The sequence below is a fragment of the Jaculus jaculus genome, chromosome 10, assembly GCF_020740685.1.
Source record: "Jaculus jaculus isolate mJacJac1 chromosome 10, mJacJac1.mat.Y.cur, whole genome shotgun sequence".
Lineage (NCBI taxonomy): Eukaryota > Metazoa > Chordata > Mammalia > Rodentia > Dipodidae > Jaculus > Jaculus jaculus.
In genome coordinates this window covers 15,879,870-15,895,491 of record NC_059111.1, presented here as the reverse complement: position 1 = coordinate 15,895,491, position 15,622 = coordinate 15,879,870, and positions in this window count along the sequence as shown.

Here is a 15,622-nt window from a genome sequence, read left to right as displayed (position 1 = left end):
AAGTCAATGTTGGGTATCTTATTCCCTCCCACCACACTTTCTCAGACAGGATCTCTTTTTTTCTTTTTATTTTTTTAATAAAAAATGATTGAGATGGGGAGGGGATATGATGGAGAATGGAATTTCAAAGGGGAAAGTGGGGGGAGGGAGAGTAATACTATGGGATATTTTTTATAATCATGGAAAATGTTAATAAAAATTGAGAAAAAAAAACAAAAAAAAATTATTTACTTATTTGACAGAGAGAGGCAGATAGAGATAGAATGGGTAGGCCAGGGCCTCCAGCTGCTGCAAATCAACTCCAGATGCATGTGCCACCTTGTGCATCTGGCTTTCGTGGGTCTTGAGGAGTTAGTTGAACCTGGGTCCTTTGGCATTACAGGCAAGCACCTTAAATCATCTCTCCAGTCCTTATTGTATTATTTAACTGTTTATTTAAGAGACAGAGAAATAAAGCCAGGCATGGTGGCACACACCTTTAATGCCAGCACTCGGGAGGCAGAGGTAGGAGGATTGCCATGAGTTCGAGGCCACCCTGAGACTACATAGCGAACTCCAGGTCAGCCTGGACTAGAGTGAGACCAAACCTCGAAAAACCAAAAGTAAAATGAAAGAAATAAGAGACAGGCACAGAGACAGACCGAAAGAGAGTGGGTGTGGGTGCACCATGACCCCCACTCCAGACACATGCCCCATCCTGGGCATGGGACCACGTGGCACCTTTAACCATTGAGCCATCTCTCCAGTCCTGAGCTTGACTTTCTGAGATAGGACTCCTCACAGTATAGTCCAAGCTGGACTCCAGCTGGTTATCCTCCTGCCTCAGCCTCCCCAGTGCCAGGATGGCGGGCATGAGCCTCCTGCCCACCCGAGGTGGACTTTAGCTTTTTGTTGTTGTTGTTGTTGATTTGAGGTAGGGTCTCGCTATAGCCCAGGCTGATCTGGAATTCACTATGTAGTCTCAGGGTGGCCTCGAACTCATGGCGATCCTCCTCCCTCTGCCTGCCTAGCCTCTGAGCCATCTCTCCAGCTCCAGACTTCAGTCTGATCCATTACCCAGCTTCCTTTTTCTCTTTCCTGATTGTTCTTCCTCTCCAAATTCTTGTTCATTCTTTCAGCAGAACTGGTTAGCTATCTGTGTTTTCCTTTCAACTTCTATCTGAGGCCTCACCTTCTACCCTCAGGGGGCTTATCAAGGCATTTTCCTAAACAAAGACACTTCCTTCCCTAGAAGGAACTCTGGTGCCTGATGATAAAGTAATAACTTCTCTTATCCACAGCAATGTCAAAGTTGCCAAGTTAGGCTTATGTTTTGGAAGAACTGACATTCTTGGGCCTTCTGACCAATGGAAAAATAATGATTGTACTGGTGACTTTGGTGAGTTAATTACAGTCTCACTGGATCTGAAGCATTTGGGAGGAAGTCTGGATAGTTGCAATCAACCCATTTCATTATCTAGGTTTCTTTTTGCTTGTTTGTTTGTTTTCAAGGTAGAGTCTCACTAGCTCAGGCTGACCTGGAATTTACTATGTAGTCTCAGGGTGGCCTCAAACTCACATCAATCCTCCTACCTCTGCTGGGATTAAAGACGTGCTGTCTAGGTTTTTCTTGAGAAAGGATCTCACTGTAGCCCAGGCCGACCTGGATAGAATTCACTTTGTAGCCCAGGCTGGTCTTGAACTCGCGGCAATTCTCTTAACTTCAGCCTCTGGTGTGTTGGAATTAAAGGTCTGAGACACTGCATCTGGCTTTTTTTTTTTTTTTTTTTTTTTTTTTTTTGAGACAGGATCTTGCTATGTAGCCTTTATCTCATAGTAATCCTTCTACCTCAACCTGTGGAGCGCTAGGATGACAGGGCCTATCTTAAAAACATTTTTTTTTGTGCTATGCATGGTGGAGCACGCCTTTAATCCCAGCACTCGGGAGGCAGAGGTAGGAGGATTGCCATGAATTCGAGGCCACCCTGAGACTACATAGTGAGTTACAGGTCAGGTTGGGCTAGAGTGAGACCCTACCTCGAAAAACCAAATGAAAAATTTTTTTTTTGGTGGCTGGGTGTGGTGGCTCAGGCTTATAACGCCAGCACTCCAGAGACAGAGGTAGAAGAATCAAAGTGAGCTTAAGGTTAGCCTGAGACTGTAGAGTGAATTCCAGGTCAGCCTGGGCTAGAGTGAGACCCTACCTTGAAAAAAAATTTCTTTGTGGGGGTTGGGGAAATGGCTTCATGCCTAAAGGCACTTGCTTGCAAAGCTTGATGCCAATTCAATTCTCTAGTTTTCACATAAAGCCAGATGCACAAAGTGATACATGCATCTGGAGTTCATTTGCAGCAGCTAGATAGAGGCCCTGGCTTGCCTATGTTCTCCCTCTTTCTCTCTCTCACAAACAAATAAATAAATAAAAATATTTAAACTTTGAAGTAGGGTCTTTTTTTCTAGCCCAAACTAGCCTGGAATTTACTGTGTAGTCTCGGGGTGGCCTTCAACTAATTGCAATCCTCTTACATCTGCCTCCCAAGTGCTGGGATTAAAGGCATGTGCCACCGTGCCTGGCTAATAACTCATTTTATGAAGGATAAAAGTAGGAAGGTAGGGCTGGAGAGATGGCTTAGCGGTTAAGCGCTTGCCTGTGAAGCCTAAGGACCCTGGTTCGAGGCTCGGTTCCCCAGGTCCCACGTTAGCCAGATGCACAAGGGGGTACACGCGTCTGGAGTTCGTTTGCAGAGGCTGGAAGCCCTGGCGTGCCCATTCTCTCTTTCTCTCTCCCTCTATCTGTCTTTCTCTCTGTGTCTGTCCCTCTCAAATAAATAAATAAAAAAAAATTAAAAAAAAAAAGTAGGAAGGTAGGATTGAAAAATGGTTTGTGCTGCCGGGCGTGGTGGCACACGCCTTTAATCTCAGCACTCGGGAGGCAGAAGTTGGAGGATCACTGTGAGTTCAAGGCCATCCTGAAATGACATAGTGAATTCCAGGTCAGCCTGAGCTAGAGTGAGACCCTACCTCAAGAAAAAGAAAAAAAAGAAAGAAAGATAGATAGAAAGAAAAATGGCTTATGGGCTGGAAAGATGGCTTAGAAGTTAAGATGCTTGCTTGCAAAGCCAAAGGACCCAGGTTCAATTTCCCAGGACCCCCATAAGCCAGATGCACAAGGTGATACATGTATCTGGAGATCGTTTGCAGTGGCTGGAGGCCCTGGTGTGTATATTCTCTCTTTGTGTATGTGTCTCTCTCTCTCTGTACTTCTTTCTCTCAAACAAATAAATAAAAGAAATAAAAAGTCTGTGGCTGGAGAGATGACTTAGCAGTTAAGGCGCTTGCCTATGAAGCCTAAAGACCCAGGTTCAACTCCCCAGAAGTCACATAACCCAGACGCACATGGTGGCACATGCGTCTAGTGTTATTTTACAGTGGGTGGTGACTCTGGCATGCCGATTCTCTATCTCTAATAAATAAATAAAAATAAATACTTTAAAAATGGTCAGGCATGTTGGCGTATGCCTTTAATCCCAGCACTTGGGAGGCAGAGGTAGGAGTATTGCCTTGAGTTCGAGGCCACCCTGAGACTACATAGTGAACTTAGTGAACTCCAGGTCAGCCTGGACTAGAGCAAGACATTTCCTCAAAAAAAAAAAAAAAAAAACAGCTGGGCATGGTGGCACACTCCTTTAATCCCAGCACTTGGGAGGCAGAGGTAGGAGGACTGCCATAGGTTCAAGGTCACCCTGAGACTACATAGTGAATTCCAGGTCAGCCTGGGTTAGAGTGAGACTCTACCTCAAAAAAAAAAAAAAAAAAATGGTTTTGTGACCCAAACTCTGGTGCCAGGTGATAAAACAGTAATTTCTGAGGTAGAACTTGAACCCAGATTTTGACTCTTATGTCATTTCTTGAGAGTTTTTAGGAAAATGGAAAATGTCCCTTGCTACATAGTGAATTTCAGGTCAGCCTGGGCTAGAGCGAGACCCTACCTCGAAAACAAAACAAGCAAACAAAAAACCAGAAGTGCGTTTTGCCTAGCTCCCCACCTCAGTGTGTCTCAGACAGAAGTGAACATACATCCTATGAGAAACCTCTCCCAGGGATGGAGAGATGGCTTAGCGGTTAAGGAACTTGCCTGCAAAGCCAAAGGATCCTGGTTCGACTCTCCAGGACCCACGTGAGCCAGATGCACAAGGGGGCGCATGCGTCTGGAGTTTGTTTTCAGTGGCTGGAGGCCCTGGCACACCATTCTCTCTCTCTTTCCCTCTTTCTCTCAAATAAATAAAATATATATTTTCAAAAAGAGGAAGAAAAAAAGAAACCTCTCCCAAGCTCATCCAGTCATGCTGATGCGACAGCACCTCTCTCCCCAGACTTTTCTCCCCTGAAGAGCACTTTCCAAGGGGACAGCATGCCTGGCAGGCTCTTTGTGGGCACTGTCCTTGCCAGCTTTCCCTTGGCTTCAGCCACTCCCCCCACTTCTTGCCAGCCCTTGCCCTTCTTGGCGACTTTGGACACACTGCTGTTTCCTCAAGACCTTTCTTCCTTGGGGGACAGCTGCATTGACCCCAAGAATGAAGAGGTCCTTCCTCCACTCTGGGCACTGTGGACTGCCATGATACATACTGACTGAATTGGACTGGACTTCCCCAGGCCTTAACCACTGGGCCATCTCTCCAGCCCCCTGGGCCCAGCATTTTTACATGGATACTGGGGACCAAACTCAGGTTCCCCCCACCCCCACCCCCACCCCCGCCAGCTGAGCTATTTCCTTAGCTCTCCTCAATCTGATTTGTTGTTGCTTTTGAGGCAGGGTCTTACTATTAGCCCAGGCTAACCTGGAGCTCAACATGTAGCCCAGGTTGGCCTTGAACTCATTGTGATTCTTCTGAGCACTGCGATTATAAGAGTAAGCCACAATGTCCAGCTCCCCCTCACCCAACCCCACTCCAGATATGGAATCTCATGTAGCTCAGGCTGGCCTTAAACTCTATGTACTTGAGGAAGACCTTGAACTTCACATCCCTTGGTTTCTAACCCCGCAAGTGCTGGGATACAGGCAGGTGCCACCGTGCCTGGATTTTCAGTCTATTTTATTACTGGCACCAACCATAGTGTCATTGTCCAGAAGATGTTAATTAAAAATTGGCAAAAGAACACTGTTCTCTGGTTTCCTATCATCATTAATTAAAGTCTCCCCATTCCATATGGTCTAAAGCTCCTTGGCCATTCTATTTTTATTTATTTATTTTTTTTTGGTTTTTCGAGGTAGGGTCTTACTCTAGTCCAGGCTGACCTGGAATTCACTATGTAGTCTCAGGGTGGCCTCGAACTCATGGTGCTCCACCTACCTCTGCCTCCCGAGTGCTGAGATTAAAGGCGTGCGCCACCTCGCCCGGCTCATTCTATTTTTTAAAATTTATTTATTATTACTTGAGAAAGTATGAGAGAGAGAAAGAGGCAGATATCTATATCTATATCTATCTCTATCTCTATCTCTATCTCTATCTATCTATCTATCTATCTATCTATCTATCTATCTATCTATCTATCTATCTATCTATCTATCTATGGAGAGAGAGAGAGAATGGACATGCCAGGGCCTCTAGCTATTGCAAAAGAACTCCAGGCACATGTGCCACCATGTGCTGCTAGAGAATTGAACTTGAGTCCTTAGGCTTTGCAGGCAAGTGCCTTAACAACTAAGCCATCTCTCCAGCCCTCTTTGGCCATTTTGTTTGTTTGTTTGTTTTTTTGAGGTAGGGTCTCACTCTAGCCCAGGTTGACCTGGAATTCACTATGTAGTCTCAGGGTGGCCTAGAACTCATGGCAATCCTCTTACCTCTGCCTTCCGAGTGCTGGGATTAATGACGTGTGCCACCATGCCCGTCTCTCTTTGGCCATTGTAATGGTCAACTATACATGTGTGTGTCAGGAGGAGGTGGTGAGGGTGGATTTTGGAAATAATACAACTGTTGGTTCTAGAGTTCCTCCTATACCTCCCTCTCTTCCAACCCAACTGGCAGAAGACATTGCCCGAGGAAGGACTGGAACGCTGCTTGTTTGTTTGTGGTCAAGGCTGGCTCTAGCCCAGGTGTTTTCTTTTGAGACCAGATTTCACGTAGCCCAGGCTGGCCTCAAACTATGTGGCTGAGGACGGCCTTGAACTTCTCACCTTCTTCCTGCTGCTTTCAGCGCCCAAATACTGGGGTGACAGACATCCACTGCTATACCCCAATTTATGCATGTTGGGGATACTTGCGTGCTAGGAAAGTGCCAACTGAGCTACGTCTCAACATGAGGATCCTGGCTAGAGTCATCGATAAATGAACAGTACTCAACTTTGGGGTCTTCTTCTCTCTCTCTTACTTTGTCACAGCCACATCTTCATCACAGAGCAGGTCAAACCCTCTCTCTGTAGAGGTAAGCCCTACCCGCCTTCTCTGGGGTGCAGACCCAGCTTCCTGCTCTACTGGTACTGCCCAGGTCAGGCAAAGTAGAGATAGCTGAGGTTAAAGTTGTGCACATCCTCAATGAGCATTCTATTCCCAACCATTTTCTTTTTCCTTTTTAAAAGATATTTTTATGGCCGAGTACAGTGGTGCACACCTTTAATCCCAGCACTTGAGAGGCAGAGGTAGGAGGATCACCGTGAGTTTGAGACCACCCTGAGACTACAGAGTGAATTCCAGGTCAGAGTGAGACCCTACCTTGAAAAAAACAACAAAAAAATATTTTTAGTTATTTATTTGACAGAGAAAGAGGGAGGGAGATAGAGAGAGAAAGAGAGAGAGACGATGGGCATGCCAGTCATGAACTCCAGACACATGTGACCCCTTGTGCATCTGGCCAACATGGGTTCTGGAGAATTGAGCCAGGGTCCTTTGGCTTTCAGGCAAATGCCTTAGTCGCTAAACCATCCCTCCAGCACTTCTTTTCCCTTTTTGTGGGGACAGATTTCAAAGTAGGATCTTGCTATAGCCCAGGCTGACCTGGAATTCACTATGTAGTCTCAGGGTGGCCTGGGATTAAAGGTGTGTGCCACCATGCCCTGCCTATTTTTTTTTTTTTTTAAGATAGAGTCTCACTCTAGCCCAGGCTAATTTGGAACTCATTCTGTAGTCCCAGGCTGGCCTTGAACTCACAGTGATCCTTTTACCTCTGTCTCCTGAGTGCTGGGATTAAAGGCCTATGCCACCATACCCCATACTGTGGCCTCCAAACATTTCCTTCCCTCCCTCCTTCCTTCCTTCCTTCCTTCTTCCTTCTCTCTCTCTTTCTATCTTCCTTCCTTTCTTTCTTTCCTTCTTTCTTTCTTTCTGTAGAGTTGCACTTTAGCCCAGGTTGACCTGGAATTCACTATGTAGTCTCAGGATATCCTCAAACTCACAGCAATACTGCCTCTGCCTCCCCAGTACTGGGATTTAAATATTTTTATTTATTTATTTGAGAGAGAGAGAATGGGCACACCAGGGCCTCTAGTCACTGCAAATGAACTCCAGATGCATGCACCACCATGTGCATCAGTTTTACATGGGTGGATACTGGGGAATTGAACCTGGGTCCTTAGGCTTCTCAGGCTAGTGCCTTAACTGCTAAGCCATTGCTATGGCCCGGAGTGCTGGGATTTAAAGGTGTGGGCCACCATGCATAACTAAACATTTTCTTTTTATTTTATTTACTTTATTTTTTTTTAAATTTATTTGAGAGAGAAGGAGAGAGAAAGAGAGGAAGAGGCAGATAGAAAGAATGGGTGTGTGAGGGCCTCCAGCCACTGCAAACAAACTCAAAATGCATGCGCCACCTTATGGCTTATCTGGCTTACGTATGTCCTGGGGAATCAAACTGGGGTCCTTTAGCTTTGCAGGTAAGTGCCTTAACTGCCAAGCCATTTCTCTAGCACTAACCATTTTAAAAAAAGATTTTATTGACAACTTCCATGATTGTAAACATGGTAATTCCCTCCCTCCTCCCACTTTCCCCTTTGAAACTCCACTCTCCATCATAGCCCCTCCCCCTCTCAATCAGTCTCTCTTTTATTTTGATGTCATCATCTTTTCCTCCTATTAGATGGTCTTGTGTAGGTAGTGTTAGGCACTGTGAGATCATGGATATCCAGGCCATTTTTGTGTCTGGGGGGAGCACATTATAAGGAATATTACCCTTCCTTTGGCTCTTACATTCTTTCTGCCACCTCTTCCACAATGGACCTTGAGCCTTGGAAGGTGTGACAGAGGTATTTCAGTGCTGAGCACTCCTGTCACTTCTTCTCAGCATCATGGTGCCTTCTGAGTCATCCCAAGGTCACTGCCATCTGAAAAGAGAAGCTTCTCTAACCAAAAGCGAGAGTAGCATTAATATAAGGGTATGAACATTAAGAGAAATGCTTACTGGATGGTTTGGTGAGCATAGTATATACATTTAGCCAGACAGCAGCAGATGTTACACCCCTAGGGTTCATGACTACCCCTGTTGTAGGCTTTGAGTATCAGGGATGTATTCCCTCCCATGGAGTGGGCCTCCAGTCAAATTAGAGGGTGGTTGGTTTCCACCAGGATAGACATGCCACTATTGCACCCACTGGCTCATTTCTGACTGGCCAAATATAAGGCTTGCAGTGTCTACTGTTGAGTATCTCCACTGGTGATTTCTCTCTCTCCCATTGAACTGCATGCAGAATGGCTTTTTCCAGCTTTCTGTCAGCTGATCTCCATGGAGGAGGTTATCAGCTCAGTTCTAGCAGGATTTCAGTCTGGAGTATGCCTTCCATGGGGACAATCGTGACATATCCAGGTAGCTGTGGGCATAGGATCTGCCTTGGCTGTGTGTTCCTCAATCACCAACATTTGGGTTTCTAAACAGATTTCAAAAGTTCTCAGTTGCTAGGAGCAGTGGGTGCATGCCTTTAATCCCAGTGCTCAGGAGGAAGAGGTAGGAGGATTGCAGTGAGTTTCAAGCACCCTGAGATTACAGAGTGAATTCCAGTTCAGCCTGGACTACAGTGAGACCCTACCTCATAAAAAACAAAACAAAACAAAGCAAAGCAAAACAAAGCAAACAAACAAACAAAAAATAAGCTAGGCATGGTGGCACACACCTTTAATCCCAGCACTCAGGAGGCAGAGATAGGAAGAGTGCCATGAGTTCGAGGCCACCCTGAGACTACACAGTGAATTCCAGGTCAGCCTGGACTACAGTGAGACCCTACCTCAAAAAACCAAAATTAATAAATAGATAATAAATAAAATATTTATTTGAGAGGCGATGAGAGAGTGAATATGGGTGCACTAGGGTCTCTTGTCACTGCAAAGGAACTCCAGAGGCAATGTACCACTTCATAAACTTGGCTTTATGTGGGTGATGGGGAATTGAAGCCCAGTTTGCCAGGCTTTGCAAGCAAGTACATTTAACCACTGAGCCATCTCTCCAGACTCCTCTCTCCCTCTCTCTCTCTCCCTCCCTCCCTTCCTCTCTCTCTTTCTTTCTTTCGAGGCAGGGTCTCATTTTAGTTCATGGTGACCCGAAACTCACTCTGAAGTCCAGGCTGGCCTTGAACTCATGGCGATTCTCCAACCTCAGCCCCAGCAAGTTTTCCTGGTCTTGCCCTTCCTTTCTCAGGTAGCCAAGAAGACATTTGCTAAGCAGTGTGCCGCCAGCACAGTTTGTTCGGGTCTCCGGTTGGTGGTGATTTGCAAGGGAGATCTGAAACACTGTCCCCCACACCCCCCGTCCCCCTGTGGTGTGTCCTGTGGAACGGTAGGGTCCATCTCTCATCACAGCTGCAGTTCCACTCCTGGACCTTCTCCTAACATAGCCCCGTCCTCTGTCTTCTCTGCTGCCTCCTTTTCCTCTTTCCCACACCAAGGTCAACCCTATATCTCAGTAAGTTCTGTCATATCTGTACTGGCCACTGTCCAGGCCACTAGCACCTAAACTGGACCTGGTGTGGCTACAGACTGCGGTCTTCCAGTGTTCTCCTGACCAAACAGCAGGAGAGACTGCTTCCAGCCCTTCCTGGCTCCTCCTCTCTGGCTGGCTTCATTTCCTTCCTCTGAGCTTTAATCCTTATCCATGCTGGCTACCAGCTCCTTCTGTTTCTCTCCCCAGCAGCTTCCCGGAGACTATGTGGGGGCTGGAGCTGGAGAGCTACTGGAGTCTGCCTAGGACCCAGTTCCTCCTCCTTCCTCCTCTCCTCTCCTCCCCTCCCTTCCAGTCCAGGTCAGGGATAGGAGGCCAGCCTCCTTCCAGGGCAAGCTCGGAGGTCACCAGGCAAGCCCACTGTGTCTGGGGTCTCACTGGGAGGGAAGAGCAAGCGCCCTCCTCTGGTCTCTTTTCAGATAGCGGACCTTCAGGACAGCAGGAGCCTCGAGGCTCTGTTGGGAAGCTCCCTCTACCCACACCTGGCTGGGTGGAGCCCCTGGCTGGCCTACGTAACTGCTTAGCCTCAATGCTCTTGTGCCTGTGGTGGAACATGAATTCAGAGATGGGGTGGGAGGTGGCGGAAGAACTCAGCTCCCAACAAACAGTCCTGATAGTAAGGCCATAATCTGCCACCTGCTGGCTGGATACAAGCTTCTAGCAAATTCTTTGGATCTTGCTGTGATCACTACAACCTTGAAATCCAAGATCGTTTCATTTTTATTTTTTCTGTTCTTTTTGTTTTTTTGAGGTAGGGTCTTGTTCTAGCCCATACTGACCTGGAATTCACTATGTAGTCTCAGGGACTGGCCTAGAACTCATGGCGATCTTCCTACCTCTGCCTTCCCAGTGCTGGAATCAAAGATGTACACCATCACGCCAGGCTTCCCCCTCCCCCCCGAGGTAGGGTCTCACTCTAGCCCAGGCTGACCTGGAATTCACTATGTAATCTCAGGGTAGACTCAAACTCATTGGGATCCTCCTACCTCTGCTTCAAGAATACTGGGATTAAAGGCATGCGCCACCACGGCCGGCTTCGCAAGGCTTTTAAAAAAGTACTTGTATTGGGCGGAAGGGATGGCTTAGCAGTTAAGGTGCAGGCCTGCAAAGCCAAAGGACCTAGGTTCAATTCCCCAGGACCCACATTAGCCAGATTTGCAGCGGCTGGAGGCCCTGACATGCCCATTCTCTCTCACTCTCTCTCCTCTGCCTCTGTCTCAAATAAATAAAAATAAAATATTTAAAAAGTATTTTTATTTATTTGCAAGGAGAGAGAGAGGAAGTGGGACAGAGCAAGAGCAAGTGTGTGTATGTGTGTGTGTGTGGGGGGGGGAAGGACAGGAATGAATGGGTGTGCCAGGGCATCTAGCAGCTGTAAATGAACTCCAGATGCATGTGCTATTTTGTGCATCTGGCTTTACATGGGTCCCGGGGAATCGAACCTGGGCCATTAGGCTTTGCAGATAAGAGCCTTAACTGCGGAGCCATCTCTCCAGCCTGGAAATCCAAGATCTTTACCTTCATTGTCCTCTTCCCTCCTCCCACTTGGGCCTCTTCCATTCTGTTCAACCTCCCACCCCCAGGGATATGTATATGATTTCATCTTGGGAAGAACTGAATCCAAAAAGGGGGGTTCGGGGCAGGGTGCTGAGCCAGGTGCCGGAGAGGGGCTCTTAGTAATCTGCACGTCCTTGGTTTTGTTATGGACCTGGAATTCCGGGTCTTCCCACAGACAGACATACCCAGGAGGGGAGAGTCCCCGAGGCCATCCTCTTCCCCTCCCTTTATCACAGGCCCAGAAGGACCAGGAGGGATCCGGTAACGTGTCCTGTGGACGGGGTGCCTTGGCTGCAGCCCTTCTGGACGGGAGCCCGGGGTGGGGTGGGGGCGGGGCGTGCGTTTGCAGGATGAAATCACTTCCCACAGTGAAGAGGCAGCCACGTTCTGCATGGTCCACTGGCAGCCTGGGATGCTTGCCCAGAGCCAGGAGGCTAAAATCGCCCGAGTCCATCTTGGGATCTCAGAAGGCTGGCTGGAAGACAGCCTAGGACAGCCAGCAGTCCCCACCCAGACCCACTGGCCACTCCACCTTGAACCCAGCCGAGTGTGATGCCTCTCGGGTTCCAGACCCAGGATTCACGACTTTGGCTGCTTGGTATGTGTGAAACCTGGTTGGAAATTTTATCAGGTGTCAGGGATTGGACAAGGCATTCTAATTACGTCTAGGAGAGGCACCCTTGCTTAGCAAGGCCAGTAGGGACTCTTCACTAGAACAGAAGGGCTTGGAGTCTATCTCAAGATACCTTTTTTGTTTGTTTGCTTTGTTTTTCAAGGTGGGGTCTCACTCTAGCCCAGGCTGACCTGGAACTCACTATGGAGTCTCAGGGTGGCCTCAAACTCAGGAGTGTGTGCCACCCCACCCGGCTTTTAAAAAAAAATTATTTATTTATTTATTTATTTGAGAGAGAGAGAAAGAGACAGAGAGAGGGAGAGAGGTAACCGGCTTGCCAGGGCCTCCAGCCACTGCAAACGAACTCCAGACATATGCGCCCTCTTGTGCATCTGGCTTATGTGGGTCCTGGGGAATCGAACCGAGGTCCTTTGGCTTTGCAGAAAAAGACTTTAACCACTAAGCCATCTCTCCAGCCCTCAAGATATCTTTACCTATAGGAAAAGAGGCGTTAACACCCAGCAGTCAAAATGGTTCCAAGAGCCTTGAAGGGCTTGCTGGGCCATCATTGGCAGAGGATCTCAGATAATAGACTAGCCATGCAGTATATCTTATCATATGAAGAGGTTTTTTTTTTTTTTTTTTTTTTTTAGGTAGGGTTTTGCTCTAGTCCAGGCTGACCAGGAATTTACTATATAATCTAAGGGTGCTCTTGAACTCACGGTGATCCTCCTACCTCTGCCTCCCAAGTGCTGGAATTCAAGGCGTGCACCACCACCAAGCACAGCTAGGGTTTTTTTTTTTTTTTTTTGGTTTTGTTTTGTTTTTTGGCACATCATGTAGTTCAGGCTGGCCTTGGACTCATTATGTAGCTGAAGATGATCTTGAGCTTCTGGTGTTCCTGTCTCCACCTCCCAAGTCCTGAGCTTTCAGGTGTAAGCTGTAAGCCACCATCCATGCTCAGTTTATTGTGGTGCTGGGGATAAAACTTGGGGGTTCGTGCATGTTAAGCAGGCATTCTCCAACTGAACTGCATGCCCAGCCTGGCACATGAAGAATTTAAGAATATGGCTAACTAGTGGGAAAATGATTGATCATCCAACACATGCAATTGGGGAAATGGGCTGCCAAAGAGGAAGGAGACCAAGGTAGACCCTGGCCTTAACCTCAGATAATTTACCATTTGTGCGTGTGCATGTGCGTGTAGGTCAGAAGACAATTTCAGGTGTCAGTCCTTGCCTTACACTTTTTTTTTTTTTGGTTGTTGTTGTTTTTAAATTTTTTTTGTTTATTTTTATTTATTTATTTGGCTTTGCAGGCAAATGCCTTAACTGCTAAGCCATCTCTCCAGCCCCTGTTTTTTTTTTTTTTTGTGGCAGGGTCTCAGGGCGGCCTATGAACTCATGTCGATCCTCCCACCTCTCCCTCCCAAGGGCTGGGATTAAAGGCGTGCACCACCATAGCTGGCGCACTTTTATTTAAGACATTATCTCTTGTTCACTGCTGTGTTATTTAGGCTAGGTGGCCACTGAGGGGAATCCTCTTGTCTCCACCTCCTCTTGCAATGGGCCTGCTAGGATTGCAGATACTCAGACAACGTCTAGCTTTTTTCTTTTTAATTTAATTTAGGTTAGTTTATTTATTTGAGAGAGAGAGGCATAGAGAAAGAGAGAGAGAGAGAATGGGTGCATCAGGGCCTCCAGCCACTGCAAATGAACTCATGGTACAGATGGAGATGTTGCCCAGACAGGAAAAGTGATTTACATATAGGAATTCCCACAGTGAATGGGCTCTAGAATGTATTTCCCCCACAGCCCCCCGCTATTCCTGCCTTCCTCAGCCTTCCTTAAGCTTACTCTGTGGATTCTTGTGTTTCCCCTGAGTTACCGCGGTGACCCCTATGTAGGTGGAACACTCTCCTCCCAGACGGCTCTGGCTTGAGGGAGTATGGGTCTCCACCGCCTGGTCTTATGATGGGCCCTAGACATAGAACGTGCCATCTAGCTTCTCTGGCTCTAGACCCAGAGCATCCCAGTCACCTGGGACATTTTCCCTCTACATTGAGTGACCTTAAGCACGTCACCCCTCAGCCTGACTGCTCTTCTTGAAAATGGGAATGGTGCCGGGCCTGGTGGCGCACGCCTTTAATCCCAGCACTTGGGAGGCAGAAGTAAGGAGGATCACCGTGAGTTCAAGGCCACCCAGAGACTACCGAGTGAATCCCAGGTCAGGCTGGGCTGGGCTAGAGCAAGACCCTACCTCATAAAACCAAAAAATAAATATAAATAAATAGGTAAAATTTTAAAAAAAAAGAAGAGAAAAAAATAAAAGAACATGGGAATAGTAATAGAACCCCCAAACAGCTCTGACATTAGTCAAATACATGGAATGGTGCCTTAGGAGCTGTGGAAAGCTATTCCAATGTAAGACCCGAGTCTCCTCAGGCCCCGACACAAGACTGAAGACAGAGCAAATCCCTTTACTTTTATTCTATTATTTATTCATTTATTTATTTATTTATTTTTGATTTTGGAGGTAGGGTCTCGCTCTAGCTCAGGCTGATCTGGAATTCACTCTGTAGTCTCAGGCTGGCCTCAAACTCTTGGCAGTCCTCCTACCTCTGCCTCCCGAGTGCTGGGATTAAAGGCGTGCACCACCAGGCCCGGCTATTTTTATTTTTTTGAGGCAGGGCCTCACCCTAGTGCAGGCTGGCCTCGAACTCATGGCAATCCTCTTGTTTCAGCCTCTTTGGAATTATGAGGGTTTGTCATTAGACTTGGCCACAGCAGATATCTTTTGTGCATGTGGTTCATGTATGTGCAGGTACATGTTGTGTGTACATGCATTTGGAGGCTTGGGTGTCATTCCTCAGGTCTTGGCCAACTATTTTTTAGAGAGAGTGAGTGAGCAAGAGAGACAAAGTGAGAGAATTGGAGCTCCAGGCCTTCAGCCACTGTAATTGCACACCAGACACATGTGCCACCTAGTGGGCATATGCGATCATGCACTTGCCTCACCTTTGCTCTGCTGGCTTACATGGGATCTGTTTTTTTTTTTTTTTGTTTCACTGGCCTGGAACTTGTCAATTAGGCTAGATTGGTTGTCCATCTGGCTTCAGGAATCCACTTGTTTCTGCCTCCCTGGCCCTGAGATAACAAGCACGTACCAACATGAAAAGCTATCTTCTGACTAGCTGAGGACAGTTAGCTGGGGATGTAGGGAGGGTGATTTTTGATAACTTTGGGAAGCATGGGGGCAATATCTGGGGAGATTTTTGCTTGTCAGAACTAGGTGAGGGTTGCCATGGTAGCTCAGTGGAGGGGCCAGGGATAATGCCAACTCTCCAGTGTGTGGCGGGTTCAGCCCTCACAGCAAAGCATTCTGCAGCCCACGATGTCAGGAGTGCTCAATGAATGAAAGCGCGGCAGGATATCTGTAGGGATGGAGGTGGCTGTTGTTCCAGAAAGGCGCGCGGAGCTGTGGGTGACTTGACCATCAAGACAACGGGGTGACCAAGAACACCGCCTACCCATGGTTAAAGGACACACGGCCATG